This window comes from Schistocerca serialis, chromosome 3, assembly GCF_023864345.2.
Source record: "Schistocerca serialis cubense isolate TAMUIC-IGC-003099 chromosome 3, iqSchSeri2.2, whole genome shotgun sequence".
NCBI classification, from domain to species: Eukaryota; Metazoa; Arthropoda; class Insecta; order Orthoptera; family Acrididae; genus Schistocerca; species Schistocerca serialis.
In genome coordinates, this window is record NC_064640.1 from 761012755 (window position 1) to 761025935 (window position 13181).

The 13181-nt window shown below is 44.0% G+C and overlaps 1 protein-coding gene across 1 annotated transcript in view; it reads right to left on the reverse strand.

Annotated features, from left to right (window-relative positions):
- The window catches only part of LOC126470603 (protein PRRC2C-like), a 299950-nt gene extending 288979 nt beyond the window's left edge, over positions 1-10971 (reverse strand). Inside the window, exon 1 of the mRNA XM_050098556.1 lies at positions 10868-10971. The gene's annotated coding sequence lies outside the window, so the exon portion shown is untranslated. The remainder of the gene's footprint in view (positions 1-10867) is intronic.
- Between the last annotated feature and the right edge of the window lie 2210 nt (positions 10972-13181).

The following is a 13181-nucleotide window of genomic DNA, read 5'->3' on the forward strand; positions in this document are numbered from 1 at the left end:
GAACCAGCATCCGATCCGCCCGATCGTAAATAGCATAGGGAGTGCCCACATAAGTTATATAGACATTTACAAAGTACACTCAAGGAATTTTTTACTTTTGACAGCAATTTTTCCGTTAAAAATTGGCAAGATCTGATTAGTAAAATGAAAATGCTCAAATGCACTCCTGATACTAGGTTGTTGTCCTTTGATATTACAAGCCTGTAAACGAACGTCCCGATTGATGTGACACTTGAAATCATTGAAAAGAACTTACTACTGCATAGAAAGTTAACTGAAAGGCAATTTACAAAACTAATGAGTTTATTAAAGGTATAGCTCAAGTAAAATTATTTTGCTTTCAACGGTAGATTGTGTGTTCAATCCTTTGGCCTTGCGATGGGTAGCCCTTTAGCTGGCATCTTCGCTGACATTTTCATTAACTCCCTTGAAGGGTCTTTTTCAAAACCATGTTAGAATTAGTGAGTAAAAAGCGGTTTTATGTGCGGTATGTAGACGACCTAATTTTTGCATTTGATGGAACTGACCAACAATTAGATTTGTTATATAACACCATCAACGGCTTCCACGAGAAAATTAAATTCGCAAAGGAAATTCAAAATGAGAACGGTGACCTAAATTTCCTTGATCTGAAATTGCTCCTACAGAATGGCAGTGTGACTTTCGATATTCATCGTAAGACAATGTACCCTGATAATATGATTCCATCAGATTCTTCCCACCCTTAGGCTCATAAAGTTGCGTTTCTCCATTCAGCAATAAAACGTGCTTTAACAATACCACTTTCCCCATACCACTTTTAGAAAGAATTAATTTGATGAAGACTGTTGCTAGCAATAATGGTTACAAACTAGACATACTCGACCAAATACTTAGCAACAAAAGGGCAAATAAAAAATTTTCAACACTATGCGACAAACTGAAGAGTAATGAAGAGGGAAATGACAAGTTTATTTCGATACCATTTCTAGGTAATGTGTCCTACAGGATTAGCCGTCTTCTGACTACAAAATATGGTTGTAAAGTTACCTTCTCTGCGAACAATACTTTGAAGAAAAATTTAGTACATACATTAAAAACTGAGCAAGGTCTTTCAATAATTCAAGCGTCTATAGAATCGTCTGTAAAGATTGCCCTACATATTATATAGGGCAGACGGGTAGAGCTAATAAAGCTAGATATAAGGAGCACCTGTTGGCTAAAAAAAAAGGGGGAAATGTGCATAATTCTTCATTTACTGAACACTTATTAACACTCCTGGAAATTGAAATAAGAACACCGTGAGTTCATTGTCCCAGGAAGGGGAAACTTTATTGACACATTCCTGGGGTCAGATACATCACATGATCACACTGACAGAACCACAGGCACATAGACACAGGCAACAGAGCATGCACAATTTCGGCACTAGTACAGTGTATATCCACCTTTCGCAGCAATGCAGGCTGCTATTCTCCCATGGAGACAATCGTAGAGATGCTGGATGTAGTCCTGTGGAACGGCTTGCCATGCCATTTCCACCTGGCGCCTCAGTTGGACCAGCGTTCGTGCTGGACGTGGAGACCGCGTGAGACGACGCTTCATCCAGTCCCAAACATGCCCAATGGGGGACAGATCCGGAGATCTTGCTGGCCAGGGTAGTTGACTTACACCTTCTAGAGCACGTTGGGTGGCACGGGATACATGCAGACGTGCATTGTCCTGTTGGAACAGCAAGTTCCCTTGCCGGTCTAGGAATGGTAGAACGATGGGTTCGATGACGGTTTGGATGTACCGTGCACTATTCAGTGTCCCCTCGACGATCACCGCTGGTGTACGGCCAGTGTAGGAGATCGCTCCCACACCATGATGCCGGGTGTTGGCCCTGTGTGCCTCGGTCGTATGCAGTGCTGATTGTGGCGCTCACCTGCACGGCGCCAAACACGCATACGACCATCATTGGCACCAAGGCAGAAGCGACTCTCATCGCTGAAGACGACACGTCTCCATTCGTCCCTCCATTCACGCCTGTCGCGACACCACTGGAGGCGGGCTGCACGATGTTGGGGCGTGAGCAGAAGACGGCCTAACGGTGTGCGGAACCGTAGCCCAGCTTCATGGAGACGGTTGCGAATGGTCCTCGCCGATACCCCAGGAGCAACAGTGTCCCTAATTTGCTGGGAAGTGGCGGTGCGGTCCCCTACGGCACTGCGTAGGATCCTACGGTCTTGGCGTGCATCCGTGCGTCGCTGCGGTCCGGTCCCAGGTCGACGGGCACGTGCACCTTCCGCCGACCACTGGCGACAACATCGATGTACTGTGGAGACCTCACGCCCCACGTGTTGAGCAATTCGGCGGTACGTCCACCCGGCCTCCCGCATGCCCACTATACGCCCTCGCTCAAAGTCCGTCAACTGCACATACGGTTCACGTCCACGCTGTCGCGGCATGCTACCAGTGTTAAAGACTGCGATGGAGCTCCGTATGCCACGGCAAACTGGCTGACACTGACGGCGGCGGTGCACAAATGCTGCGCAGCTAGCGCCATTCGACGGCCAACACCGCGGTTCCTGGTGTGTCCGCTGTGCCGTGCGTGTGGTCATTGCTTGTACAGCCCTCTCGCAGTGTCTGGAGCAAGTATGGTGGGTCTGACACACCGGTGTCAATGTGTTCTTTTTTCCATTTCCAGGAGTGTATTTCAGACCATTCTCCGAGGGAATTAGAAGAGACCATAGTTTTATGTAAGGAAATAAAAGGCTGAAGATTAGAGTTATTAGAAGAATAATTTATAAACATCTTGCTAAAGGAGACGGTAACATTTTGAACGATCATTTGCAACTCGCAAGTAAGCACTTACTTGATGGATGTGAACCGCTGTTCACGGTCATTGGCGATCTCTGCCGATGTCGCTGAACATGCCGTTTTCCTCAAAATATATTTTTCTACTGTTGAGCTCCTGACATTTCATATCACTGGATTTCATTTTTTGTGGCCTTATCAACTCATGTTCATACAATTCATATACCAAAAAATAGTATTGGTATAGTTTAACAGAAAATTCTGTTTTTATGTTGTGATGTAATTTGTTGTTCTGATGTAACTTTTTATGTTGTAATGTAACTTTGTCCATTCATTATGTCCTTCGCCTTTTTGGTAACAGAAGTAAGCTTTGTTATCTGTCATCTTCTGCACACTAAAGCTACGTGCAGTATCACTGCGCTACATAAATGTATTACAGGTTTTATATTTAATGGTTCAAATGGCTCTGAGCACTATGGGACTCAACATCTTAGGTCATAAGTCCCCTAGAACTTAGAACCACTTAAACCTAACTAACCTAAGGACATCACACACACCCATGCCCGAGGCAGGATTCGAACCTGCGACCATAGCAGTCCCGCGGTTCCGGACTGCAGCGCCAGAACCGCTAGACCACCGCGGCCGGCTTTTATATTTAATGTAAACCTCTAAAAGTGTAGCATTTGTTAGTGACCTTCTATATGAAACTGTCATATAGCTTTAATGTAGAGATCCGGCATTTGCTGGAGGGGAATCTGAGGCGAAGAGCGGACTGGGAGAAGTTTAGGACTTAGCAAATGGAACGATTGAGCTTGGAGATAGAAAGTTTTGGTTCAGCTATGTACTTAGCAAAAATCTCCTGTGGCAGGCCGCAGGGCGTGAACACATTCTCGGCTACACAAAACGACTACCTGTGGAGTGCGGAACAAAGCACGGCCAGCTGTAGACAAACACGGGATCTGTAGGTAGCGCAAAGACGACCTGGAGCAGAAGCTTACTAGCTACGTTTAAATGGCCTCCCAAACGCTCCTGACTACTCTTTTAAACACTCCAGTATCGACTTCGAAAATGCCTGTTTGGTTGCCAATTTTCAGTTTCCGCAATAGCTACTCCCGCCATTTTAACACGCTACCGTATGTAAGTGGTGATTTGGTTGCCGGGTTGCTACTTGCTTTTTGAAAATGTTTGTTAATGTGGACGAAGTGCTTTAATGAGGAATGAACCGCAAGGCGTATTTGCCTCAGGAGGGAGTTAGTCATTTCCTTTATTTAAATGAAGAGAAACACATTTCATCTTTTTTAGATGAAAGGAGGTACATAACAGACAATAAATTTATTGAATTACAAAAAACAAATTGATTGGCAACGTACCTGTTTTCTGAATAGCTGGTTGATTTGTACACTGATATTCCCAGTTTCTCTTTTAATGGAAAATGCTCTCACTCACAATCAGTAGCTGATGATAAAACATTCGTTAATTAGGTGCACAGTGATTTGGAAGTTTCCTAACAAGTCTACACTAACCTTCCACCACAATCACTTCGAATTTTTTTCCAAAACTTGCGTAGTTTAGGTGCGTGTACTAAAACAGCTTTGAACAGGCACGAGTCAGGTTTTTAAACATTTCTTCTTGTAAAATCTCCACCTGCTCACGTGCATACATCTGCAAGCCATGATACGGCACTGGGTGGAGAATTCGTTGTATTACTGCTATTGATTCTGTTTCCCATTACACTCGCAAATGAAGCGAAGGAAAAACGACTGTCTCTACGCTTCTGTACGAGTTCTGATTTCTCTTTTCTTATCTTCGCGGTCCTTATATGTGATGTATGTTGGTGGCAGTTGGTCCGTTCTGCAGCCTCTCACAAATGCCGGATCTCTCAACTTGCTTAATAGTCTTTCGCGGAAAGAAAGTCGTCTTTCCCCCAGGGATTCCCATTTAAATTCACGAAGCATATTCTACCGGTAAAAAGTCTAGCAGCACTCCTCTGAGTTGCTGCTATGATTCGTTTAATTCGACTTGGTACGAATCCCAAACACTCGACCAGAACTCCAGAATGGGTCGCACAAGTGTTCTGTACAGATATCCTTTATAGAAGTGCTGCCATTTCCCAGAATTCTTCCAATAAACCAAAGTCGATGATTAGCCTTGCCTACAAAAGATCTTCCACACTCTTCCATTTCATGTCGCTTTCCTACGTTATGCCTAAACACTGAATCGACGTGACTGTGTCAGGCAGCACACCACAAATACTGCATTTGAGTGTTACAGGACCATTTTTCCTACTCATCTGTACTAGCTTACGTTTTTCTACATTTAGAGCAAGCTGCCACTCATCACACCGAATAAAAATTCTTTCTAAGTCATACAGTATCCTCCTACTCTACAGCGTCGTCAGCAAACAGTCGCAGATCACTGCTCACCCTATTCGTTGGTTCAAAAATGGTTCAAATGGCTCTGAGCACTATGGGACTCAACATCTTAGGTCATAAGTCCCCTAGAACTTAGAACTACTTAAACCTAACTAACCTAAGGACATCACACACACCCATGCCCGAGGCAGGATTCGAACCTGCGACCGTAGCAGTCCCGCAGTTCCAGACTGCAGCGCCAGAACCGCTAGACCACCGCGGCCGGCCCCTATTCGTTGCCTTCATCCATTGTTCGTAGGATATACAGTGAAGAATTAAACAAACTTGTACACCTGCCTAATATCGTGTAGGGCCCCCGCGACCATGCAGAAATGCCGACACATGGCGTGGCGTGAACTCGACTAATGTCTGCAGTAGTGCTAGGGGTAACCGACACCGTGAATCCTGCATGGCTGTCCATAGTTCCGTAAGAGTACGAGGGGGTGGAGATCTCTTCTGAACAATACGTTGCAAGGCATCCCAGATATGTTCAATAATTTTCGTGCCTGGGGAGGCTGCTGGCCAGAGGAAGTGTTTAAACGCGAAAGAGTGTTCCTGCAGCCACTCTGAAGCAATTTTGGACGTATGGGGTGTTGCATTGTCCTGCTGGAATTGCCCCAGACCATCGGAATGCACAGTGTACATGAATAGATGCAGGTGATCAGACAGGATGCTTACGTACGTGTTACCTGTCAGAGTTGTATCTAGACGTACCAGGAGTCCCATATCACTCCAACTGCACACGCCCCACACCTTTACAGAGCCTTCACCACTTAAAACAGTCCCCTGCTGACATGCAGGGTCCGTGGATTCATGAGGTTGTCTCCATACCCGTACACGTCCATCCGCTAGATACAATTTGAAACGAGACTCGTCCAACCAGGCAACATGTTTCCAGTCATCAACAGTTCAATGTCGGTGTTGAGGGGCCCATGCGAGGCATAAAGCTTAGTGTCGTGCAGTCATCAACGGAACACGACTGGACCTTCGGCTCCGAAAGCCGATATCGTTGATGTTTCGTTGAATGGTTCGTACGCCGACATTTGTTGATAACCCAGCATTGAAATCTGCAGCAATTTGCGGAAGGGTTCCACTTCTGCTACGTTGAACGATTCTCTTCCGTCGTCGTTCTTCCCATTCTTGCAGGATCTTTTGCCGCTCGCAGCAACGGCGGAGATTTGATGTTTTACCGGATTCCTGATATTCACGGTAAACTCGTGAAATGGTCGTACGGGAAGATCCACACTTCATCGCTACCTCGGAGATACTGTGTCCCATTGTTCGTGCGCCGACTATAACACTACGTTCAAACTCACTTAAATCTTGATAACCTGCCATTGTAGCAGCAGTAACCGATCTACCAACTGCGCCAGACACTTGTTATCTTGTATAGGCGTTGCCGACCGCTGCGACGTCTTCTGTTTACATATCTCAGTATTTGAGTAGGTATGCCTATACCAGTTTCTTTGCCCTTCAGTGTAATACGAAAAAAGGGTAAGCTGAGTTCCACGAATGCGATGCATTCCGAATCAATTTTAATTTCCGGGTAGAAGCTTTTCTGTCTTTTATATTATCTTTTTATATACGGGAGTCACTTGCGCTTTTTTGCCAGTCGGAACTTACCGCTGGAAGTGAGATTCACCGTAAATGTAAACTAAGTAAGTGGCCAGTGCCAAAGAGTACTGCCTGGAAAACCGAACTGGGATTCCATTTGACCCCATTCCATTTTGAGCTGCGTTTCAACGCCAGTGACGCCCATGTCTATGTCCACCACACGGAAGTTTTTGAGGTGATCAAACGATGATAGCCCTAGTATGTCTGTTCGAGCCTCCTGCGTGAATGATTCTTTTAACGCGATATTTAAAGATTCAGCTTTCCTTTCGTAGCCTTATATTGCCACAGCAGATTAGTCGACGAGTTACTGAACAGAAACCCTCGACCTGCTTACGTACACTCCTGGAAATGGAAAAAAGAACACATTGACACCGGTGTGTCAGACCCACCATACTTGCTCCGGACACTGCGAGAGGGCTGTACAAGCAATGATCACACGCACGGCACAGCGGACACACCAGGAACCGCGGTGTTGGCCGTCGAATGGCGCTTGCTGCGCAGCATTTGTGCACCGCCGCCGTCAGTGTCAGCCAGTTTGCCGTGGCATACGGAGCTCCATCGCAGTCTTTAACACTGGTAGCATGCCGCGACAGCGTGGACGTGAACCGTATGTGCAGTTGACGGACTTTGAGCGAGGGCGTATAGTGGGCATGCGGGAGGCCGGGTGGACGTACCGCCGAATTGCTCAACACGTGGGGCGTGAGGTCTCCACAGTACATCGATGTTGTCGCCAGTGGTCGGCGGAAGGTGCACGTGCCCGTCGACCTGGGACCGGACCGCAGCGACGCACGGATGCACGCCAAGACCGTAGGATCCTACGCAGTGCCGTAGGGGATCGCACCGCCACTTCCCAGCAAATTAGGGACGCTGTTGCTCCTGGGGTATCGGCGAGGACCATTCGCAACCGTCTCCATGAAGCTGGGCTACGGTCCCGCACACCGTTAGGCCGTCTTCCGCTCACGCCCCAACATCGTGCAGCCCGCCTCCAGTGGTGTCGCGACAGGCGTGAATGGAGGGACGAATGGAGACGTGTCGTCTTCAGCGATGAGAGTCGCTTCTGCCTTGGTGCCAATGATGGTCGTATGCGTGTTTGGCGCCGTGCAGGTGAGTGCCACAATCAGGACTGCATACGACCGAGGCACACAGGGCCAACACCCGGCATCATGGTGTGGGGAGCGATCTCCTACACTGGCCGTACACCACTGGTGATCGTCGAGGGGACACTGAATAGTGCACGGTACATCCAAACCGTCATCGAACCCATCGTTCTACCATTCCTAGACCGGCAAGGGAACTTGCTGTTCCAACAGGACAATGCACGTCTGCATGTATCCCGTGCCACCCAACGTGCTCTAGAAGGTGTAAGTCAACTACCCTGGCCAGCAAGATCTCCGGATCTGTCCCCCATTGAGCATGTTTGGGACTGGATGAAGCGTCGTCTCACGCGGTCTCCACGTCCAGCACGAACGCTGGTCCAACTGAGGCGCCAGGTGGAAATGGCATGGCAAGCCGTTCCACAGGACTACATCCAGCATCTCTACGATCGTCTCCATGGGAGAATAGCAGCCTGCATTGCTGCGAAAGGTGGATATACACTGTACTAGTGCCGACATTGTGCATGCTCTGTTGCCTGTGTCTATGTGCCTGTGGTTCTGTCAGTGTGATCATGTGATGTATCTGACCCCAGGAATGTGTCAATAAAGTTTCCCCTTCCTGGGACAATGAATTCACGGTGTTCTTATTTCAATTTCCAGGAGTGTACAAGGAATTTTTATTTTATTACTGTATGCTCTTATCCAACAATGAGAACAGCACATCTCACCGAGATATTTACTGTACTAACACACACAAAAATTTTCCCCCTAAGAACCATCATTCTAATTTGTCTCTTTATCCAGTCTTATCAAGAGTTCTTAGAAAATACTACAACTTGCCCAACAGAAGAATGACAGGCTGTCACCCCTCCACTCATGTTAATTTTGTTTCCATGGGAACATGCGAATCACAAAAAACAAACTGAATTAGGGCAATGTTGCCAAGGTTTTCCCTTTGCTTAGCTACGAAAAATTTATTGTAAATGCAGATGATCATCTTGGATAATGTTATCAGAAATGAAACCAGGGCACAAGTGTGAAAATGAGTCCACCCACACACTTAAATTTTAGTTCTCATGACAGACTGATCAGTAAGATAGACCCAGGTGTAGGGCTAGTTTGGGAGGTGACAATCTGGTTGAGAGTTGTCAGGTCAACGAATATGAATATGGAATTAAGGTTTTTGTAACAGCCTAATCTGTAGCATAATCTGATGTCTATGTTTGTGGCATGTTTAATACAATTTTCATCATAAAACAATGTCAACCCACAAGTACTTTGGTGCAAATTATGTACATGTATCACACATCAACAGCAGAAATGTAGGTGGCAGTGGGGGAATGGGGTCATAGCATGATGTTACACTTGCCAAAAGAGTGAAAGTAAGGACAAAAACTTTCACATTTCACTTTCAATGAGCATTAGTCTTATAATGCATACAACAGCATTAAATTTCTGCAGAAGTTCCAAAATGCTATATAGACAACTTTCCAACTATCTTTAGTCCTATTATTCAGCAACAATATTATTTTGGTTCTATTGCTAGAAATTGTTTATTTTGGATTGGACATGAATTAGAGTAACAAAACAATCATCCCTATAATAATTTATTTCCATGTGAACTTCAGCAGCATACTTGCCCTAAACTATTATACTAAATAACTTAATTAGCAGTGTGGGACGTACCCCTTCCTAATACTCCTGCCATATTCATATCTAAACCCTGTGTGTTAATACTAGGACAACCTCCAGCTTCTTGTTTACTACCTTTTCTTCTAATTCTACCATACTAACTATTATACTACTGGTAAATAAAAGACACCATCTACTGTTCTCAGCCAAGAATTTAGCTCTGCACATTCCTCAAGCTCAGAAGATGCTTTTGTACTGAAGACAAACTTCAAGTCAGAAAACAAAAATTTGTAGTTTTTACAGTGCCCTAAGACATGCTCTCTCGCAACTTCCACCTAATTTTCGTCACAAATGTGCATAATAATGGCAAACAGCACCCGTTAAAACTTCAACTAACGGCTACATTACAAAATAAACAAAGGAGTAAAATTGTCTGTCATGATTTCAGACTAACGCCAGGGACAACAAGGCCTTTTGCGCACCTCACAAGACGAGCTTCGAATAACGAAGTTTCTAAATTTTACATATAAACAAATCTACACTCTCACGATACTATCGTATAATAAGACATGACTCAATAGAAGAGGTACGACTTATATAGGAATTAAGATTTGCCAAAACTGCGGAAGCTGCAGTATTCGTTTCGACTAAAACTGTATAGATTTTCTCCAAACTATCGAGTTTTCATTTACAAATCTCGACTTTCACAGAAATCTATTTCTAGCAGCAGCAGATAGAAAGAAAGACAAGAGAAACACTGCAGAGAATGATGGGTCGGGAATTAGCTTCTCCGCTATATGCGTCAGGCGGTAGCACTACACTACCTCCGTCAATGTTTGTTGTTATACAAACAGTTGCAATCATCGTGCAGGGGATCCATAGCAGGTGTCAGGGATAACACTTGTATCACAACATAACTCGTGATTAAGATGTAATTAAAAGTCTGTCATGTCAAAATCATACTGAACGATGGGTGCTGTCGAATAAAACCAGCCACAGCTCATGTTTCATTTACACAATGAGCGTTAACTAATCTCTCCATGTACGAAAGAATGTGAAGAAGCAGCTCTATCCGGCAATTTTCCCCCTTTAGAGGAATGAGATGATTCAAGTAATCCTTTAACTAAGTACGGCACTGGTTGAGCACCAAATAAAATATTAATAATGCGTCACAGTTGTCGGTATGACTTCTCAGAACTTGCTGGCTCGTCAATAGCTAGACAGAAACAATGGATGCGAGCAAAATTATTAATAAACTAGTATAAACATTACCGACCTATAATATAGTTTTTTTTCAGGAAATCGCGTTTTGTTAATTAATTAATTCGAGCACAATACCTTGGTCCGTCCAGATGGGTATAAAACCAGAAAAAATGGAATTCAATCCAACGCCAATGTTGATGTCGGGAGATAAAAATATGACGTCCCGAGGCACAGCACACTCTCTTCAAAATGGCGTTAGCAGTTTCAGCAATAGTCCTACAGATCAATGTACAGACAAACCACACAACGAAGTCCCTCCCCTCAAGGTGCCAACATCTGAAGTGATAGTAATGAGGCTTGCTACTGCAAAAAAATGTTTTACGTACAATAAAAACACAGGACCAGAAATCCAAAGGCGACTGTCTCACATTGGGCGGTCTTTGGTCAGCGTCTGTTCCCCAGGTTAGGGGCGGCTGGGAAAAACCTCCAGGACTAACAACCGTGGTTGTAAATTTGTGGCTCGAAGAGTCACCCCTTACATAATACTATCAATCATGGAAGAGTGTATTGTGAAACAAATTACCCCAGGTGGACAATCCACCGCACCAAGGTGCGCAAGCAGACTATCGGATTCTGGGGAGTCTGCAGCATTGCACAGAGATGAATCGGGACATGATAAGACATCAAGCAAATTGAAATGTAAAAAAACAAGTTGCATAGCTACTTTCAATGTAAACTCTCTTTTAAAAACAGGAAAATTAAAACATCTTACAGATACCCTCAAACATCATAGAATACTCATAACATCACTACAAGAAACTCGATACATAGATGAAAACAATTTTGATTCCGGAGGTTTCAGAATATACAAAGGAAAGGTAGGCAAAAGAATAATGAAAAACACACCCCACCTCGGAACGGGCTTTATAATAGATAAAAGTATTTTAGACTCCATTATCAGCTTTCAATCACAATCGGAAAGACTCTCCACACTCACTTTTAAATCTGCTAATAGAGTATACACAATTGTGAATGCACATGCCCCCATAAATGAAGACAATAGGAAAAATAAGGAAAAGGTGGAACGTTTTTGGGAACAACTAGATGACGTGGTGCAAAAGATCCCAGACAAACACAACATCATACTTACGGGGGACTTCAATGCTCAAGTAGGAAAAGAGAAGAAATACAAAAATATTGTTGGAAACTACCCAGCGCACAATAGAACTAACCAAAATGGAGTCAGATTAGTAGAACTCTGCCAAGCGCATGGCTTGAGCCTGAAATCCACAGCCTTTAAGAGACTACCCAGAAAACAGAAGACATGGACCTCACCAAACCCACACTTGGGTGAATTTCAACTTGATCATGTGGCGATAAAATGGAAACACCATACAGAAATACAAAATGTCAAAGTACTCAGAGGAGCAAACTTGGATTCTGATCACTATCTTTCTAAAATAAAACTCAAAATTATCCCTAAAAGGAAAGATAGAAACAGTAAACCCAAAAGCAGAAGATACGATCCAGAAAAGATAATGAATTCGAAGGAGTTTCCCCTCGCGACTCAAGATATAAGGAACCAAAATTGGGATCAAATGAAGGAAAGCCTACTAACCAAAGCTGAACAAATAGCACCTATAACCAAAATCATAAAACACGCATGGTGGACAGAGGAATGTGACAAACTTATTGAGCAAAGAAAGAAAGCATGGCAACAGATGCAATCTCAGAAAAATGAATATAATAGGCAAAATTTCCTGAGTGTAAGAAAACTAGTGAGTAAAAACCTCAAAAGAATTAAAAAAGCACAAGAAGATCAACTCCTTTTGCAGATCAACGAAGACTTCAACAAAAACAAGACTAGGAGCTTCTACAGAACTTTTAAACAAAAAATAACCAAGTACAGCCCACCGACACTCCAATTACAAGATAAAAATGGTAATATTGCACACAACAACAGGGATAATTGCAAAATTTTGAGGGAATATTTCAGAAACCTTCTCAACTGTAAAGAACCAATTGAAAAAATGGATTTCAGCAACTCAACTTCAACAAGTCCTAACTCAGAACCACCCGCCGTCGAGGAACTACAATCAATCATTTTGAATCTCAAAAACTATAAGGCTTCGGGAGAGAACCAAATTACAGCTGAACTGTGGAAAAATGTCAATAGAAATGCCATAGAATCTCTCCAAAACATATTTGAAGAAATATGGAAAACAGAAAGAATTCCGGATGAATGGAAGATGGCCCTCATTCACCCAATTCATAAGAGGGGATCCAGAACAGACCCCAACAATTACAGAGGGATTTCGCTCCTTGACGTAACATACAAAATACTGTCTAAAGTCCTTTTGAACAGAGCAGAACCCCAGCTAGATTGTCAACTTGGAGAATACCAGGCAGGCTTCAGGAAGGGAAGATCCTGCCCAGAACAAATTCTAAA